At 44.0% G+C, this 19476-nt stretch overlaps 1 long non-coding RNA gene across 1 annotated transcript in view; it reads left to right on the forward strand.

The window, feature by feature from the left end:
• Positions 1-15124, forward strand: part of LOC113456092 — a 57187-nt gene extending 42063 nt beyond the window's left edge. The window contains exon 3 of the long non-coding RNA XR_003376965.1: positions 15086-15124. This is a non-coding gene — a long non-coding RNA (uncharacterized LOC113456092). The remainder of the gene's footprint in view (positions 1-15085) is intronic.
• The last annotated feature ends 4352 nt before the right edge of the window (positions 15125-19476 follow it).

The raw sequence follows: 19476 nt of genomic DNA on the forward strand, positions 1-19476 counted from the left end.
GTGTGCAGCCTCTGTGTGTGTGTGTGTGTGTGTGTAGAGAGAGATGGGAGGGAGGTTATTGGTTCTAGTTATTATATTATGATATGAATTATAATTAAACTATCAATGCATTAAACATAAAATCCACATGTGTAAGTAACCATTTAGAATCAGAGAATCCCTACTCACTGATTTTCATAGCAAAAGAACAGAGCAACAAAGTCAAATGACAGGCAGGCTCTGCCTTTGAAGAGGCACAGATGTCACTCAGCAACTTCAGGACAGCTCAAGCCAGGACTTGAATAGTCCACCTGGTACCTCAAGTCAGGGAACAGGAGCAGCCATGGCTGGTGAATTCTGTCATGGAAAGTGTCATTTGAAAGCAGTCCCTGTATTATAGCAAAGGAGAAAACTTCCAGAAAGGTTAGGATTTGTCATAGCAGACGCAGTTAAAGGGCTAACCCCATCATTCTCAGACTTAGTACCTCCAGCAAAAAAGGAAATAACCCCATAGCAGACACTAGACATACAGTCTGAAAATATCCTCTTCATCTGCCTCTTTACTCTCCGGGCCATGTCCTTTTGGTGAGGATTTTCGCTTCAACTCAAACCACTTGTTTATTTTTCTTTTTATTGCTTAATCTTTTGATGCCACAACCAAAATTGATCGACAAGACCAATATCAGTAACTCATTTTTGTTGTATAATGACTTCCTTTCAAAGGAGAAAACAGACCATTTCAATACAAGTCCAACATGACTGCTGTCAGTCAGCGATAATGTCCCCAGGTGTCCTCTCTTCCAGACCCTTGCCTCTGTTCTCTGAGTCCCCTCAGAGGGGAAGAAAGCTCTGACACTTGGTTCATACACACCCTTCTTTTCTGCAGTGTAATCTATAATTCCTTGTGGGCATAATAATGTCTCTGCATCTAGATCAGGAATTTCAGACCCAAATTAACCTCCCATGGCCTTATTAATCTCTATTTGTTCCAAACCATCTAAGTACAGGACCTTCCTAAAACGTGAATGTCCTGAGAGCTTCTCTGGGTCAGTTAAGACACACAGCACCTGGCCCTTGATTCCCTCTAACGTCAACAGGGCGAATCATTGCACTGATGATGCAAGTGTGTGACCCTTCCAGACACCTCCCGACCTCGAGGAAGGGAGTAAACCCACACTCAGGGTCGTCTCAGGGTTAATAGCCAGGAGCTGAGGCATGGAGCTGCCCAAAGCCTGCCTCTCTTTGGCACAATGACAACTTAGAACACAGACTCTGTGGCAGACTGAAGTTTGCTAAGAACGAGCAATGCACATCCTTTTCAAAAGCTGGCCAGATTTTGAATTCCCTCAGCGGGTGACCAGCTGACCCCTACAGGCCTCAAGAAGTGATTGAAAGTTTGCTTTATTTTTTTCCTAGTAGCTTATAGTTCCAGACATTATACCTAAGTATTATGTTTTGGGTTAATTTTGTATAGAGTTTGTGATAAGGGTCCAAACAACTCTTCTGCATGTATGTAAACAAATTTCCCGACACTGTTGTTTGGGAGACAAAATCGCGTCTTTTTTCACGGTAAGTTCTTTTTACCCCATGGAAATAAGTCTATCATAAGACACGAATTTCTGTACTTTCCTTCATCCTCCATTTGTCTATTTATCTATTTTTTTAATGTGGAACCACAAGGTTTGGATTATGGTAGCTTTGTAGCATGCTTTGAAATAACGAAGTATAATACCTCTGGCTTTGTTCTTTTCCAGCACTACTTTGGACCTTTGGGGTCTTTCTGTTGCTTTGTGAATTTCAGGGTTTCCTTTTTTTCTTTCTGGGTTGAATGCCGTTGGTGTTCTGATAGGGAGTCCATTGATCTGTAGATCTCTCTAGGTGGTGTGGATGTTTTAGCAATATGTCTTTTAGTCCACCTTTTTGTGTATTTTTCATTTGCTAAATAGGTAAAATCTTGTGTTCTTTTCTTTTAAAAAGGAGAAAGAGAGAAAGAAAGGAAAGAAGGGGGAGAGGCCAGTTGCAGGGAGGGAAGGGCAGAAAGAGAAAGGGAAGGAAGCAAGGAGAGAGAAGGAAGGGAAAGGAATAAACAGCAAGGGAAAGAGAGGTAGGAAGGAAGGGGGCAGATGGCAACTTGCTACAGATCTGTTAGCTGTGTTGATCATTTTACAATGTATATATACACAACAGAACATCAGGTTATATACTCTAAATATAGACAGTTCATAAAAATCAATGGCAGGGAGAAAGAGAGAGAAAGAGAGAGAGAGTTAATAGGCAGTCCATATTTCTGGATCACCATCCCAAAGAATCTGGTTCAGATCTGGAGATCTGGGCGGGTCCCAGGAATCTCATGATTACTCAGCTTCCCAGGGGACATGACTGGGTGGTCCTGAGGCTGCCCTTGAAGAAGCACTCCTCTGGAATCTAAGCCTCGGAACTTTCTAGCCTTTTTTCTTCCCAAAGGATGATGTGGCCTCACTCCATTCAAATGTCCAAACAATACATAAGATTCTTTGTGATTCATACTTGTGTCCTTATTTTCTGACTCAACAATTAATTCCCGATTAGGTCATTCATTGGGCAATTTTCTTTCGCTCAGTCAGTTGGCCTCTTTCTTTTGTGTGCCTGGAGCTGGGGAGACCGGCATCCTAGCCCTTTCCACTGAACCCACTCAACAGCAGTAACTGCAAGGGTGGTTCTTCCAACATGCTCTATTGTATGGTTCATGCTCTTTACCTCATTGTCCTGTTGCTTGCTCTACCTTCCAGGAACCTGACCTGAACAAGAGCATAACCTGAGGGGCTTCTCTGCACAGAGAATTATAAAATCCTCTGCATCTCATTTTTTACACTTTATGTATCTTTTAGATATTTCTTTATCGGCTCAGTTCTTTGTGTCTATCTTTTCTCTCTTAGTCAATTCTTTTCTTTTTTTTTTTTTTATCACAATAGTGCTCAAGAATTCCAGGCTATCTCAGAACTCACTTCATTGCCTCGGTTGGCCTCAAACTCATGGGAATTCTCCTGCCTCAGCCTCTAAAGTTATTAGATTACAGCATGAACTACTATGCATATCCCAATCTTTCGTCATACCGGCTGTGAAGTATCCCAACGTAGAGGTACTGCTGTGTCTTTCGTCACTGTCACATTGATGGATTTGCATGTCACCTCTCACAAATAGCCCCCTTATGAATTCAGAGCAAATAGGATTCTCTTCTTATAGTCAATGAGATTGAGAAAAGTTAATGACCTTGCCCAAGGTCTTCCTTGGGCAGGACTAGGATGCCAGCATAGTCCCACCTACGTCAAACGCAGCAGTCCCGTATATATCACTATTTTCAAGTGATTATAACAGGCTGAGTGCCACACTCTGTAAGAACTATAAACCCCTACAACCCGACTTCTTTTGGAACCCCAAGGTCATTTTAAGAGTGCCATTTGAACAGAATCTAGGAACTGTCTGGGAATAGGGGAAGGAAACTGCTCTAGAAGGAGGTGTTGGCTGATTGCAAACACATCAACCACACACCAATTATTGCTAGAGGAAGCTTGCAGTGTGTGTGTGTCTGTGTATGATACTCCTGGAAAGCAGCTGGCATGATACTGCATGTGAGGATTCTTACAACATCATATGTGTGTCTGAAACCACTAGAGTCCTAAGCTAATGTGCGCGGTGTAAATAAACACTTGCCCCATTCGGCAGCTTCAGTAGAACCCTGGAAGTGAGTGGGCGATGGGGTCCTGTGTCTGTGGCAAGCAAAGATATTTGCCCTTTTAATAGCTCAGTTCCTTTTATATAAAGAAAGTAATATCTAGAGCCTGCCCACTTGACAGGATGTTACAAGGCTTGGCTAATTTCTGTAAATGTTTTGAACTCCTCTGAGGTATGTGTTCTGTAAATAGGAGGTATTAATAGCAGTCGTCAGAACAGAAACAAAACTGAATTGAGCTGCAGTCATTTTCTGAGAAAGGAGTACAGACAGACACCATAAAGCATGAAGCCCATGATGGATCCCCGGCATTGGTCTTTCTTCAAGAGGCAGCTTGGGTCTCATAGGCGACAACCTAGGCCCCAATCTCAAGTGGGAAAGTGGGTATTCTAACATTTAATTTCCCGGATGATTGCTGTGATTAGAGGCCCCTTTGGCATAGCCCATTTATGAGTGTGTGTGCACAGGGAAGGAGGAGTCTAGCCTGCCGGAAGTCTAATAGAAAGGAAGGGAGGATCCTCAGGCAGACAGCATCCTTCCAGCACCCTCCGCGAAGGTGCTGAAACAAGGATGTCGTTGCCCTCATATGCCGCAAGAAAAGCAGTTATGGGGAAGTCTCTCTCTCATGGCTTTTATGCTAGCTTGGTGAGCATTTGGTGATACCTTTGTCTGTCAGCCATAGGTGTAGAAAGGCCAAGAACTGCTAAGAGGAAGATTAAGCTCTAGGTTTGAGAGGCCCCATAGCAACAACTACAAGTCAACGGCAGTTGTTGTAGACACACGTCCTCTTGCTCCTGTACAGGCATAGAGAATCATTTAGACTGGGGGCATCCTGAAGTTTTGTCATCCACTTGCTTATATCACCCCCCACTCACACACACAAAGGAAGCTGTGAGCAGGGAGTGAAGACAGCCATATGTTAGCGTTCATGTCTTCATGGCCCCTTCAGTGGGAGGGCAGCTCCCAAATCCATCAGCAGGCAATCTCATTTCATAAGCACTAATAGGATTTACAGATGTGCAGAAAGTGAGGAAGGTCCCGATGCCCAGCTGAACTCTAGATAGAATTTCTCATAATTTCTCTTACTCAAGGGATCTTGTGTAAACCTGTTCCAGACAGAGTTTTTATTGTATATTATTTCCAATGTCTATCCAGGTTTACCCCCTGGAGGTCAAGTCTATAAGGCTGCCTGAAAATCCCTACTTTAGTGGTGGAGACAGAGCCTCCTGTCTGCTGTGGTTATCACTTCTGCCCAGGGCTCTGGGTGCACGAGGAAAACTCATCAGTGACTTGATGTGTATACACACAGGTCACTGAGAAACATCTGGTAGACCCAACTCTTCATGTCCACTTGCTGCATACACCAAAAATGGAGTAGAGCTGGGGAATACTTAGAAGCCTTCCCAAATAACTAAGAGATAAGCTCTGTGATGGTCTAACTTCAGGAGGTCCTGTGAGCCTGCTCAAAGAAGAATGGGTGCCTAGCGTTCATTGACTAGAAGACCTCCATCTTTATAGACAGGATGCTGGTCATTAGGGACAATGACAGGAAAGAGGCTTCTTTTTCATTTTTGAAATGTAGAAATAGGATTGTTTGCCCCACAGGTAGGTATCCAGACCTGACTTTCCCGTGAAGGCTGCCCACCTTTATTCTTTAGAAGATCCATTTCACAGCCTCTCATATGAGCTCACAAGGGGAACTTTAGACAATGACGAAGTGTCTGATGTGGTCAGTTTCAAAGCTTAACGTCTGAAAAGTGATGTTTCCCACTGATCATTGGCAGCAGCTTTCCCTCCTCTCAAGGGCACTAATCCATCAATGAACTCATGCATTTTCTGCGATAACTCTGTACCAGAGCTAACACTTCTTAGGGCCCGAAGGTCTCTGGATCCTCTGCTGCAACTGTGTCTTCAGGAAAGGACAAACCTGCCGCCCTTGGATTCTGTTCTCTCATTACAGTAGACCCTTCTAGCAGGAAGGAGCTGGGACACAGCAGTGCTACTGTTTTGCTGTCCCTCACCATTGCCAGGTCCCCTCCAGACTTTGCAAGAGATGTGGCCATCTCCATTTGGTCTCTCTGGTTGCCTTATCCTGGGGGAGGTCTTTGTTGTAAAAATGCATTTTCTGACATTGCTGTTTTTAAAGGAACCAGGGATAAAATTAATAGATTTGGAGACTTAAGCCATTCAAAGTCTCTGATTCTTGATTTTTTTTTCTGTCTTTGACACAGACTGAGCCATCAGTAGCTATTCTTCTCACAGTAATGATGGAATTGTCTCGCTCTTCTTTTACTGACTTGTTCCTATATAATGTGCTGTGTACTTAATGGTTGTGTGAATAACATTTCTAAGATTTATTTCTTTTAAGATAAAATTGGACTTCTCTGATAGGTAGAATGTCCAGAGATGATAAAGTAGCAAACAAACATCAAACGGGGAAAAAAAACAACAACCAAGCAACCAAACAACAACAACAACAAAAAAACAAACAAACAAACAAAAATTTCAGGCCTCTCAGTGTCTGCCATTAGAAGCTCATGACTACCTTTCCCATGTTGTCATGAGAAAGGCAAAGACGTGGTGACATAAGAAGTTTCGGGTTAATTGGAAATAGCAAAATCTCCTTGTTGTCAACCTTCTTCCTCTGTTGTAAGATAACACACTGAGAGTTTCAATAAAACTCCTATTGAGACTGCACTCAAGTTCAGAATCTTTCTTCAAGTCAGTCCAAACTGATAAAAGTGACTTACTTAAAAAAAATAAATTAAAAAAAGGAGTGGTTGGCATCAGAGTTCTTCAAGTTATATTGAAAAAGTTTCTAAAGGAGTTTACAGCTATATGCCCTTTATATGGGGGTTGGGACTGCCATTCTTGTCTACCAACCCCAAAATACTACACCACAGGAACTGGAAATATGACCTGCTTTTTATAAGCCATCCATGAGGTGATGTCTCGTCCATATTAAATGTCACCAATACATTATTTATGTCAGATGAAAATGTAGATGTGATTACAGTAGGGCTTAGCCTGGCCTGAGAATAACACTCGAACTCTTCCTGGGGTAGATAGTCATTTATAAATTATATGTTAATCAGCACTTTGTTGAAGTATGTATGGAAAACAAGTAAGCCTGTTTTGGGGACACTGAACTTGGAGTACTCCTCTCTTTTCATCTTGAGTTTGCTCTCAGTCCTGTCCTGGGTGTGAAAAGAAGGATGCCCTCGTGTAACAGACATGCACATTCCCCTTTTCAAATTGGTGACCTCTGACCTGCTCTCTGTCACTCACGGTTAGCACTAGAGGAAGGCACAATTGCACCAGCATGAGTGGAATACACTGCCAGAGGCCACTTTCACCCTTAACTGATCTCTGACGCCAGTTCTCAGTAGAACCATTTGGGTACGTCATCATCTTTGACATTGCCTGACATGATGGCCACAGGAGTACATGTGGGTGGTGTGTCCTGGACCCTGGAATTCCAGGTGACCTACCATGGCTGACCAACAAGGGAAGCAGAATGGACAAAGAAACATGCCCAGATTCCTTCAGCCACAACCAGGAATCTGAATCCTACTCTTGTCATTATAATAATGCCAGAGCTTTGGAAAGACTCAGTTTTTCTTTGTGTCGATTCCTGTCCAATATAGAGTTATTGGTTTAGGAGAGAATTGCTGAATGCCATGAGACATTAGTTCATACATGATGGAAAAGTGGGCCATTCCATTTCTTCCCCTGTATGCAGCCCATAAAATTAAATCTCAGAGCGGTCTAAAAAAAGGTCAGTTCATACAATGTGAAAAAGGTGTGGTCTTTAACCACAAGGTTAATAGTGTGGCAGGTTGGATGGTAAGCACTTAAGCCTGTTTGCACATCTGCAGAGGTTTCAGTCTCTTTTCTGTTGCTATTATAAAATACCCCAATGAAAACAACTTGAGGAAAACGGTGGTTTGACTGGCAGTACCCAGGGTAGTCCATTGTAGCAGGGGAATCACAGCAGCAGCGACCTGATGCAGCTGGGCATGTTGCATCTACAGTCAAGAAGCAAAAAGCCAAGTGTTTGCAGCAGCTTAGTTCTCTTTTTCCATGCACACATAGTCTGGGATCCCAGACAGGGAGAGGCACCACTCACAGGTGGCTAGTCTTCCTGTCTTAGTTAACAGAAGCTGCTCCTGGGGCTACGGGTGACTTGGTGTTTAAGAGCTCTTACTACTCATGCAAAGCACCCAAGTTCAATTGCCAGAACCCATGTTGGGTGACTCCCAACTGCCTGTAACTGCTCTGATGACTTCTGGCTCTGCAGATACCTACAGTTCCCTGCACACACCCAAATGCTGAATACATGCATACACAAAATGAAAAATAAAAACAAATCTTTCAAAAATGATGATCCCCCTACAGACGTGCCCATCTCGCAGGGTTTCTAGATTATATCAGGTTGACAATTAACATTAGCTATCATAGCACATATATGTGGACATGCACCGATATCCATGTTCGAAGTAGAAGTTGAGTTACTTTCTTTGTTGAGATACATCTGAACGGCAGTTTAGTTGGCCAGCCACTGCTAATACGTCTCTTGTTTCTTCCCACATTTCAAAGGTTTCCTTAAAGAACTTCCCAGTGTAACGTGAAAACTGCCTTCTTTGGAATTTGGAAGCTGTCTGAATCCACAGTGTGTACATCTAGTGGGATTGCCCTTCAGTCCATCCCTGCCATGCTGCTCTTGTGTTTACTAATATCTTTCCCACAAAGGATTGACAGAGATGGAGGGCGGGCAGGTGGTCGTGGAATGAAAGGTATCCCACATGGCTTCTGTTGTTTGAGGTATTTTGGAAAGTGTTAAGCTAAGCTATCAAGGAAAACATTTTGGGGTGATATGTGGGAAAGAAACCTCACTGCAGAAATAGGGATTGAACTGCTTATGTAAATCAGTTCCTCCTCTCTTCAGTGACGCAGGTCTGTGCAACACTCCTGATAAATATCACTGTGCCTTATGGCGAGCAATCCACTCAGCCCCAGCAGGAGGGGCCAACGGGCTAATTGACTGTTAGGCAGCTTTTCCTAGGGTTCTGGCCCCTGCAGCTTCAAGGAGAAATAAAAAGAGAAAAAGTGCGTGGTTGCCTAAGCATAGCCTGCATAAGGGTGAATACCAAAAGACAGGCTAACATGGACGATGGAAAGTCCACAAGGCCTCAGTCCTAGACAAAGAGCTACAGGTGACTAAGGAACGCTGACAGTGAGAATCATAGTTCTCTCCCAGAAGAAGCACACCAATTAGTTATCCAATATCAGACGATCAGCCCTGAAAACATGCATACAAGTACTAGTATATGGACTGAAAAGGCTGTATTTATGTATTTATAAATGTGTGTTTATAACAACAGTTGAAGACAAAAACATCATGAATTTGACAGAGAATGAGGTGGGAGCGTATAAGGGGGTGTTGGAAGGAGGGAAGAAAGGGGGGAAATGATGTAAATATCTTATAATCTCAAAAAATATTTTAAAAATTGCCAGTATTCCCCTCCTGCCTCCAGGCTAACCAGTTCTCTGGGCAATTGTCCCATCACCTGCTGGGGCCTGCCCACCCTCATCAAATCCCCTGGTTCATTTTTCACTTTGATTGAGTCTTGATGGCATAGTGCCAGGTGACATCGGAGGGAGAAAGACTTTGTAGGGAGAAACACACCTTCCCTAGAACAGAGGCGGGGCCACATGGCATCTTTCTGGAGAAAGGTAACTAGGCAGGGCTGGTTACCCTGTCCTCTCCTGTCTCTGGGATGGACTCTATGTAGCTAGCCCAAGAGTCTGCTTCAGAGTCTTCTGGCTGTCTGACTTCAACTGAGGCAGAGTGATTTACCTTATTCTTGAAGGATGAAGCCGAAAAAAGTTTGGCTGAGAGGGAGGAAAGGAATGGGAGCAGCATGGCCTTCGTGGAGCACAAAGAGACATGCCCAGTTCTTTGCCCAAATGCAGAGACGTGGTCTCATCTTTCAGCAATCTCTCATCCACGGCTACCCATCCCAAAACCAGGACATGAGTGTGTTTGGTTAGTGGCCCCTCACTGTGGTTTATCAATTACAGTTATTGGCGAACATAAGCCTTCCTGGTTTGGAGAGACCCTGAGCAGATGTCCATACCCCAACAATCTTTGTGTGTGTTTTACTAGCATCATCATTCATGGTAAGGCAGTGAAACACACACACACACACACACACACACCACACACACACCCACACACCAGAGGGGTATCAACAAATGTACACATGAAAACACACACACATGATCAATTATATACAAACATATTAAACAGATACAAACCTACAAAACAAACACATAAAAGACACACATGCATATATGCAGACTCATGCACAAGCTGCACACATAGACACACACACATATGAGCGTGTGTGCACACTTGCACACATACATCCAAAAGCATATGAAAATGCATGCAAATATAGAATAGAACACAGACATATCCCAGGCCAGACTTTAGGACACATATGTTTACTTCTGCACCCTGAACAATAATCTGGACAATATTTTTCTACTTTCTTCTCTGTCCTGGGAAAAAAATTACAGAAATTCTAATAGAGGAGGCTGAGAAAGGAAAATATTGACTTCGACAGCACAAACATCTCTGTCTGACAAGAAAATGTTAATTTCCCCCTAAATCAAATGTTGACAGATATCAGCTGTGACTGGAGACCTGTCTCTCTGGGAGGAGTTCTCTGCTTCAGAGAATGTGCACAGTCTGAAAGCTCTCTTTCTAAAGGTTAGCTGGCATCACACTTTAGTGGGGTGGAGCTCTAGACCTTTAGGGCTGTCCCAGTATGTTTGCAAGAGCTGAGATCCCCAGGACTCTGCAGAGCAGGAAGGCAGAGGGGCAGATTCCCACTGGATGGAATGTGCTGTGCCTAGAAGCGTGGGTCCCTACGCAGCTGTGCAATGGGATAGAAGCTTTGCTTACAGGTGCCGTGGGGCAGGATCTTAAGTGGACATGCGGGAGGAGAAAGTCTAGGAGCAAAGAGAAAAGACAAATACATAGGCAGAGGGAATTTTCCAGAATTGCACGTTTTACCTACCCATTTCCTCCCTGCTCCTGAGATGCACAGTGTGAATACTCTTTATTCAACACTGATACTTTAAAAATTCTAAATTAAAATTCCTCTACTTTCTCCCCATGACTACACACATACACACTCTCTCTCTGTATCTCTGTTTCTCTCTTACACACACACAAACACTCTCTCACACATTCACACACACACATATACATACACACACTATCTCTCTCACACACACTCTCTTCCATGCACATACACGTACTCTCTGTCTTTCTGCTTCTCTCTCTGTCTCTCTGTCTCTCTCTCTGTCTCTCTGTCTCTCTCTCTCTCTCTCTCACACACACACACACACACACACCTTTAACTTGTTAAGTTTGAATTGAAGAACGTGGTATCTCCAACCAGCGAGCTCTGACAGTCTGCTCGGCTAAGGCCAAGATTAATGCAGAAGGTTGGTGCAAGGCTGCTGCAGAGCTGCGTGCTCGGAATACGAGATGCCGTGCAGGGGAAAGGCCAAGAAATATGTCTGTGCTTGGAGTTTACACAAGTCTCCTTAGCAACTTGTCTGGATTTATTTCTCCCTCGGTGTATGTGGGTTTCTTCCAAATCCCAAGTGAAATGGGAGTCAAGAGCCTTAGCCGGCTCCTCTTTCCCTTCTGCTAAGGCAAAATCTTTTATGTTAAAGAGCAAGGCTTTCATCACTAGCTCCTTCCTTCCCCCACCCCACGGACACAGCTCTGATTCTTTGCACTGGGCGTCTGTGCATCATCGGGGACTTTCCAGAAATCTATGGCTCCGTGGTGCAGGCGGCAGCGGGGTGGGGGGGGGAGGGGCGCCGTAGTCAGAGCCCGTTGCAGATGGCCAGTTTCTTGCATGTTCCCGTGTGTGACGTGTGTGAAATGGTCCTGTGTGACAAAAGAGGGGAGACACAAACGAGCTCTCATCTTCTCTGCCCCTCCTTCCTGTTTTGCCTTCCTTTCTCTATTCACCCCTCGTCCGATGCCAAAGGCCATACAGTTTTGATTAGAAGATGACTAGAAAGCGACAAGCCGGGCCTGCCTTCTGGTTTCAGTGCGGCTGGGCATGCTCAGAGAAGACACCCTTAAATTCTGCTGGACTGAGTGGAGCCACTTTGCCTTCCAGTCTAGAGGAGCACCGGGACACTGATCGAGGGCCCACACCTAAGGAAATCTTAACGTTGTTTGTTACTTTCCCCTCGATTTTAGAGTGGGGGAGGGTGGAGAAGAGAAGCATAGCCAAAAAAATTAAGGTTTGATTTTGGCTCTTTTACAAACAGATGTTGCTTGTCATCCTGATACGGTTAAGCAGACAACAGATTGTGAGTGTGTGTGTGTGTGTGTGTGTGTGTGCGTGAGAGAGAGGGGGGGGGAAGGGAGGCAAGGAAAGAGAACATGACTAGCAAGTAGACCTAGTAACATGGGTAAACATTGGGGTCTTGCCTTTCTAAAGCCTTTTGTCAGAGACTGTATAAATTTGTGACCTGTCGATCTGGTTGCTGTTCTAAATAAGGAAATATGGAAATCAGGAAACCCAGATGAGAAAATCAAATCTTCCTGGTGTGTGGTGACAGGGTGAAATGCAGATGTGTAGGGGTAACTATGTCTGCCTGGAAGTGGCCCTGTACCCTTATGTAAGCATAGGGCCTTCTGCTTTATAAGAATCTAGTCACTTGGATTAGGGTTAGGTGGTTGCTTCTTCTCGCAAGCATCACCGTGTAGGCTTCAGGCTTTTCTATACCTTCCCAGGCTAGGGATCTGACTATAACAGTCAGAGCTCTGAGGATGCACTGGCCATTTACAGATTGCATATTCTCTCCCTTACAGGGTGCAATAGACTTCGTCTTTTCTTCAGCACCCCTACATTCTAATCTCATTGTGACGCGCCTTCCCAGGAACAAATCCTGGCTTTGACTAGGAAGTGTTAAGCTTGGCCAGCCTCCTGGGAACACTTGTGCAGCACGCGGTTCACTTGTATTAAGGAAATGACAGACGCCTCACGTTTCCGTGCCGTGTCAGACTCGCATTAGCTTTCATTTGGACCCCCTCCCTTGCTTTATTGACAATGCAGCTGGAGTAGAAGTCGTGGGCTGGCACCTGGGCATCTGAAGGAGGAAGGAAGATGGCGATTGGGAGCAAACTTGGTCCTTCCCGCAGTGAAAGCCGTCTTTCGTAGCCAGCTGCACGCGAAGCAGCTTGGGACTGGCAAAGCCTCTAGCTCCTTTGTTTTACCAAGTGTGCCGAAAGCAAACCTGGTCCTAGTCCTCGCTCTCCGGTTCTCGCTCTCACCGCTACATCTGTTTCCAGGGAAGACTAAGGAGGGCCAGACATTTCCTTAATTACGGGAAACAGAGCCGCACCGTTCAACAACCTGAACGCTTACTTTTCGTCCGACTTTATTCCTCCAGACCATTTTCATGTCTCTGTTCCCTGGTTGACCTACACATGCTGCCATTTGTCATTTTTCTTAAATTATTGATTTCTTTTTTTAAGTCCAGGAGTGTATAGTCGGGAGGTTGTATATGGAGTGTCTGAGCTGGCTTGGCTGGAAGGCCAGGCGAACCATGCCCTGCTGTGAGATGACTCCCCTCTTTCTCTCCCTTCAGTTCAGAGTTTCCTGAGAAAAGCCTTAATTCAGCCTATATGACTTCAGTACCATAGTGTAGGCGTAGGAGATTTTTTCACACTGCAGTCTAGGGACCTTGTGGCAATATCAAAGGTGGAAAGTGTGGTGTCGCATGGTGTAAGAGCACAGTGAATTGCCCTAGGAATAGGAACTTCTGGCTGTGCTTTTTAAATTTTTTTTTCCAAGGCAGGTTTTCTCTGTGTAACAGCCCTGGCTGTCCTGGAATTCACTTTGTAGACGAGGTTGGCCTTGAACTCACAGAGATCCACCTGCCTCTGCCTTCTAAGTACTGGGATTAAATGTGTGTATCATCGCCTCCTGGCTGGATGTGCTTCTACTGTGGAAGCAGTTGGATCTTCACACACACACACACACACACACACACACACACACACACACAAACGTGTGTGCACAAACACACAGAGCACACATACAGACACACATGGAGACACACAGACAAACACACAAAAGAGAGACTTCAGAGAGTAAAAGAAAAGGCATTAGAAAACAGACAGGCTGTAGGAGGCCTTTCTGGCCTCCCTGCTTCGTGATGCTGGCTGCCAAGGTGAACGCTGAAGGGCGTGTGTGAACAAGCTCCTCCCCTCCTTTCCTTTCTCTGACTATTTTCTTTTTCTTTATCTTGCTTTCCCCCTCCCTCCTTCCTTCTCTCTCTCTCTCTCTCTCTCTCTCTCTCTCTCTCTCTCTCTCTTTCTTTTTTAAGTCTCATTTTCCCTTTCTCTCACTCTCGCTGCCTCTTCCTTGTTTTCTTCATCGAAACCCACCTGGTATGCTGGCCCTGTCATTTTGGAATAAAGGATGTTAGTGGGACAAGCATCTTCAGAAGTGAAAGGCGGCTCCTCCTTCTGTAGCAGTGCTGCTGACATCACCACAGACTTGATGCTCACGGCCAAAGGCCTGCAGAACTTAAGAGTCCTTGTCAGCAGGGAGTCCACTTTCCCTTGGTGTAGGAACAATGCACCAAGGCAAAGCCAGTGTCTAAACTGTGGCCCAGTGGGAAGGTGAGAGGGCAGTGGAACTCAAGTCAAGAGCCCTGTTGCGGGAGGAGAGGGGCAGACTTGGCAACCAATCACTGGGAGATATCTGCTCCTTTGGCACAGCCCTGTTGGTGGAGACTAGATGTCTCCCAAGCTGATGAGCAATCAGAAAGTTAGAGTGTTCTCTCAGGGGTGCTACCTCATGTCAAGGGATCATCCCCCTGTGTGCCCATTACGCCTTCCCATCCTTGATTGTCAGTGGCCTCTCTGACACATTTCTTAAGCAAGTAGTCTGGTAGAAAACACTGGAATTTGAGACTATTCTGAGATTTCACATTCCTATTTGATGATTTTTTTATTATTATTATTCCTGGTTTTTAAAAAAAATCCTTTTTAGAGCGCATTGGTAGCCAGGGAATTTCCAGGGGGTGGGGGATGTGCAAGTTACTTATTTGTAGAGCCTTTTATTGTGGCTCACTCTAGAAATAAACATAGCGTGCCCCAGTGTTGTTTTCTTTTCTTCTAGGAATAAATTAAGTTTTAAAAATATTTCTTTGTGCCCTTACTCTGATGCCACTGACGCATTAACTTTACAAAAACATCGAGCGACAATTCGAAACAGACCGAAAAACTAAGTTCTGTAAGTTGGTTCTTAGAAATCAAAATATTTTAAATGTATTGTTTTCCAGGTGTGGGTGGCTGATTTGAAGACCCTGGCAACATGGAGGCTGCTTTTCAATATTCATAAGAAGTTGGCTTTCCCAGGTAATGGCATTTTTCTCTACTTATCTTCAAACCTTCCATTTCCTCAAATACTGCAACTTTTAGGGCTTTGAAAACTTATTTTTTTTTAAGTGTCACTAAATTTTTAATTTTACAACCAATCAACCTGTCTGTACTGCTCCTTGATTCTATGGTGTTTGGGAGTTTTAATTTCATAATAGTGTTTGCTTCTTTAGAAAGCAATTAGGCAGAATTCATTTGAAAACAGCAGGTACCTGTCTTTGAACTCTTTGACTATTTGGATATACATATGTATATATTCTAGATTTCAGAATACAGGCTTTATGTAAATCTCAGAAGGTTGGTATTGATATTTTTAAGTTCCGTTCAACTTGGTGATAAATTAATACTTTCTGGAACTCTCCAATATCCACCATGTGGATAGGTACTGAGCCCAGCTCTCATCATTCGGGCAACTTCCTTTTGGTGTCGTTGAACCACTTTCTGCCACCTAGAAAGGTTTACAGGCATCGGTGATCTAGTGTCTGACAAATTACCTTCCCCTTTGTTTATAAATGCCAGCCTCATGCCTTCCCATTGGTTGCTAGCTGATAGAGCCCCACGGAATCTTGTCTCATGGAATGACCCAAATTTGGAAAAAAAAAATGAACCCCGTGTTCTTCTCTGGCACAAAGAAATTTCTTAAAGAAGGCCTTCAGTGGCTGCTTCAGGGAAGGTAAACAAACTTATCCTCTCCCAACGTAAATATTAAATCTTTTTTTTAATCTTCTGGTCGTTATTTTGATTTCTGAATTTAACATGTTCGGTGTTTGGAAGTTTATCTTAGTATATTTGAATGCATAGCTCTATCCTGTGTTTGAAAAGAAGGGAGATGGTCCTGAAGGAAACACAGGGTTGAGTTCCTTTTTGAGGTCTCACGGTGTCTTGGGCATGTGGAGGCGGCATTGTGTGAAGGAGCCTGTGTGCCGCTTGATAAATCTTAGTGCAGTGGTGACAATTAGTGCACACATTGTCGCACTGGCCACAGTGTAATCTGAATATTCTTTATCTCAAATAGGTAGGAGGTGTTTTATACTTGTGACTTTAAAAAATTAGACTGTTTTCAAGTATGTTGAGGTGCCTTAGGACCCAAGTCTAAACACAAAGTTATTAATGTCCAGGTACACCATGTGCCCGTGACCTGGAGGTATTTCATGCAACGGTCTCTGGGCATCTACACTATCGCTATGGTATGTACCCCAGCAGCAGGTGTGGGTTTTTTTTTTTCTTGCACCATCAGGTCAGTGCTCAAAAAGTTTTGAGTTTTAACTGGGCCTGGTGGCACACCCCTTTGGTCACTGCATTTAGGAGGCAGAGGCAGGTGGATCTCTGTGAGGTTGAAGCCAACCAGTTCTTCGGGAGTTCTAGGTCAGTCTGGGCAACACAACGAAATTTTGTCTAAACGGGTGTGGGAGGCTAGTTTTTTTAATTATTGGGATGAGGATGACCTAGCCTATAAAAACTAGTTCTCACTAATTGGAGAGTTGGAGCCCATCATCCCCTTAAGTTTTTCAATAGGAGCTACAATTCCCATATCTCAGCAATCCTCCACAATGTTCAGTGCCCATTTTTAAATGGCCCTGTCCCCATTCTTTTGTCAGAGACATCAAAGGACAGTCAGAAGCTTGAGAATGATGTAAAACACCTGTTTTTATAAAAAGAATGAAAGTTTTAAAATAAATGATGTAAAGACTATTTGGGGGACTTCATGGTTTGGGGTATTGCTTGGCATGGTTCTCTGAACAGCAAACTCTGAATCATCACCCACTTCTGCACACTGGTGGGCATGGCTCTGGAGTGAAATGGGCTGATGAGGAATACCATGGTAGCATCTCAGGCCCTCTTGTTTTCCTAGGTTTTGAGTTTACCTGTTAGGATGCATGCATGAGGCCTGACCTGCTTTACAAATTGCTCCCCAATTCAGCTTTTATTGTTAGTAAAGCCTCTGTTTATCTTCTCAGCTCTCAGTGATGAATGTCTGCCTGACAAGGCAAAGGAGATCCTTTTGAGGGCCAAACTCCATAGTTTCCAGCTAACAGAAATTAAAAATGCCTCTGGTAAGGTTGTTCAAAAGCACAAGGTATATGTTCTTCCTGATTGACATCTAAAGAAGGGACCGTCTACATGTCCATTGAGTTTCCCTGAAGCAGTTTTTGTCATGCCCATGTCTGATGCACAGTTGACAGAGGGGCCCATTCATCAAAGTCTGTCGTCTTGAATGTCTTTCTGTCCTATGGAGCTTCAGTTTTGCAGAAATACTGATTGCACGTTGACAAATGAAATCTTCCTAAATATAAGGAAATAAAACCCTTTATGCCCTTCGATAGTTTTAGGGGTAGCAGTGTTGCATGTCCTCTTACAGTTTAATTTTCAACATATACCCAAACTTGTTTGTGGTTCATATTTGGGCCAATAATGGGTTGCAGAAGCGGTGGCGCAAAGCCACAACCTTCCTCGAAGACGAATCTTCCAGTTTGGTATAGTGAAATCCCTGCTAGGGTATGTTGGGAACGCTGTCTTCCAAGTTCTTTAGCAGGGCTTGCTGGTTAATTCCACTTGCTTTATTTTTCTAAAATGCAAATTAAAAGGAGTGACCTCAGTATCCTTTACCACAGAACTGCAGAAGTTAAAAGAGTTACCTTGCATCCGGGTACTTGTTCTATCTTTTAGGATCTGTCTCATTCTGCTTATTGGCTATACTAACAGTCATTGAGACTAAACAGATGAGGATTCTAATCAAATGAGGTTCACCCAAAGCCACTGCATCAAGTGCATGAAAAGCCAGGAGGTCCGCCAGAAGGAACAGGAGACCTTTCTAAGGTCACCCTTTGAGAGCAGGTTAAAAGAAACCCTTTTTATCTTTGACATGAATTGACCCAACAGCATAATCTGTCGTTGAACTTAATGACCCAATGACAAACTCTTTTGTTGGACTAATGGTTTTAACATTTTATCTTCAAGACAAGCCAACCCCCACACAAGAGAAGATGCTGAAGCCTGTTGCCACAAACCCGTAGATCCGAACTTGTGCTGATCGTCCACACAAGCTTGTGTCTATAGGTATGTGTCTGGTAGGCAATCTCACAGTCCACGGGCTCTGCCTGTTTGCCACTAGTACCCCCTCACCCTCTCCTGCTCTCCTGTGGTTTGCCTTTCAGGGTGGTAAAAATGGAAAGTGGGGCTGAAGAGGAGGAAGCAGACCTCTTGTGTCGCGATGGATGAGGTTAATGAAGAGGCTCACCCCCATCCCCATGTTGTCTCTAACTGTTCTCGGCTGTCAGATTAGAGACGGGCTTGGCAATGAGGCAGCAAGAATTCCAGGGATTCAGACAGCTGACTGCCGAGTGCTGAGTAAATAGACACACACAAGGGCTTGTTTTGTTTTCTGGGAGCCCAATTGTTCTCAAAGTTATGATGATCTTTTTCAGAAAGTGATAAAGCGCCGATCTGCTTCTGGCTGTGGTGTGGGTTGCACCTTGCAGCAGTCCCCGCCCCCATCAGTCAGCAAGTGCAGGCCACTGGGGCTTTTATTTAATAAACAAGATCATTGAGGGGGATGGACATGTTGACCTGCCTATTTATACTTGTGTAAATACCCAACAAGAAAGCAAGAAGGACTTTTTAATTTAAGGAAGGATAACAAAACAGAAAAACCACAAAACACAAAACAACAGCAAAAGATATTCTGTTTGCATCCAAATTCGTATTTTGCCCAGAGCAGTTTTCGAAGTCTTTATCATGCTTAAAAGACTGGAATGAAAATAATTTTATCCCTTCCCCTCTTAAATGTCACCATTGTGCCAGGATTGGAAAGCCAAGCTGACCACAGATCAAAGCAAAACTGGCTATATTTGTCTCCTTCCAGCAATGTGAGCTGAAGAGTCTAAACAGAAGCCAGGGTGAAAAGTTGATGGATTCTTGACGACTCTGGAACTTTCACATTCACTTTTGCTCAAGTGTGGTACCAAGAGTTCCCTTAAGAACTCTGTTTGTTTCTCCGCGGAGGGTGCTCTCAGCAATAACAACAGAAAGAGTCACTATGAACCCCTTATGAATACATTTTCTCACCTCTTGAGAGTCACATTGTTCAAGGGTAGCTGGAAGTCTTTTTCTTCTGTAATATGCATGAGGAAGACAGTTTTTGTGTCTCTAAACCAGGAATGACTAGATTGCGTACAGAGGTACATACAAACGCAGATGGTCCACTTTCCATGCTTGCTTTGGCTGTTGCTTTGCATGGAGGAGTGTTGTCTGTGGTCTGTAGGACTCAAGTCAAGAAAGGTTCCCTACAGCATGG

This window comes from Microtus ochrogaster, chromosome 5 (assembly GCF_000317375.1).
Source record: "Microtus ochrogaster isolate Prairie Vole_2 chromosome 5, MicOch1.0, whole genome shotgun sequence".
In the NCBI taxonomy this organism is placed as follows: Eukaryota; Metazoa; Chordata; class Mammalia; order Rodentia; family Cricetidae; genus Microtus; species Microtus ochrogaster.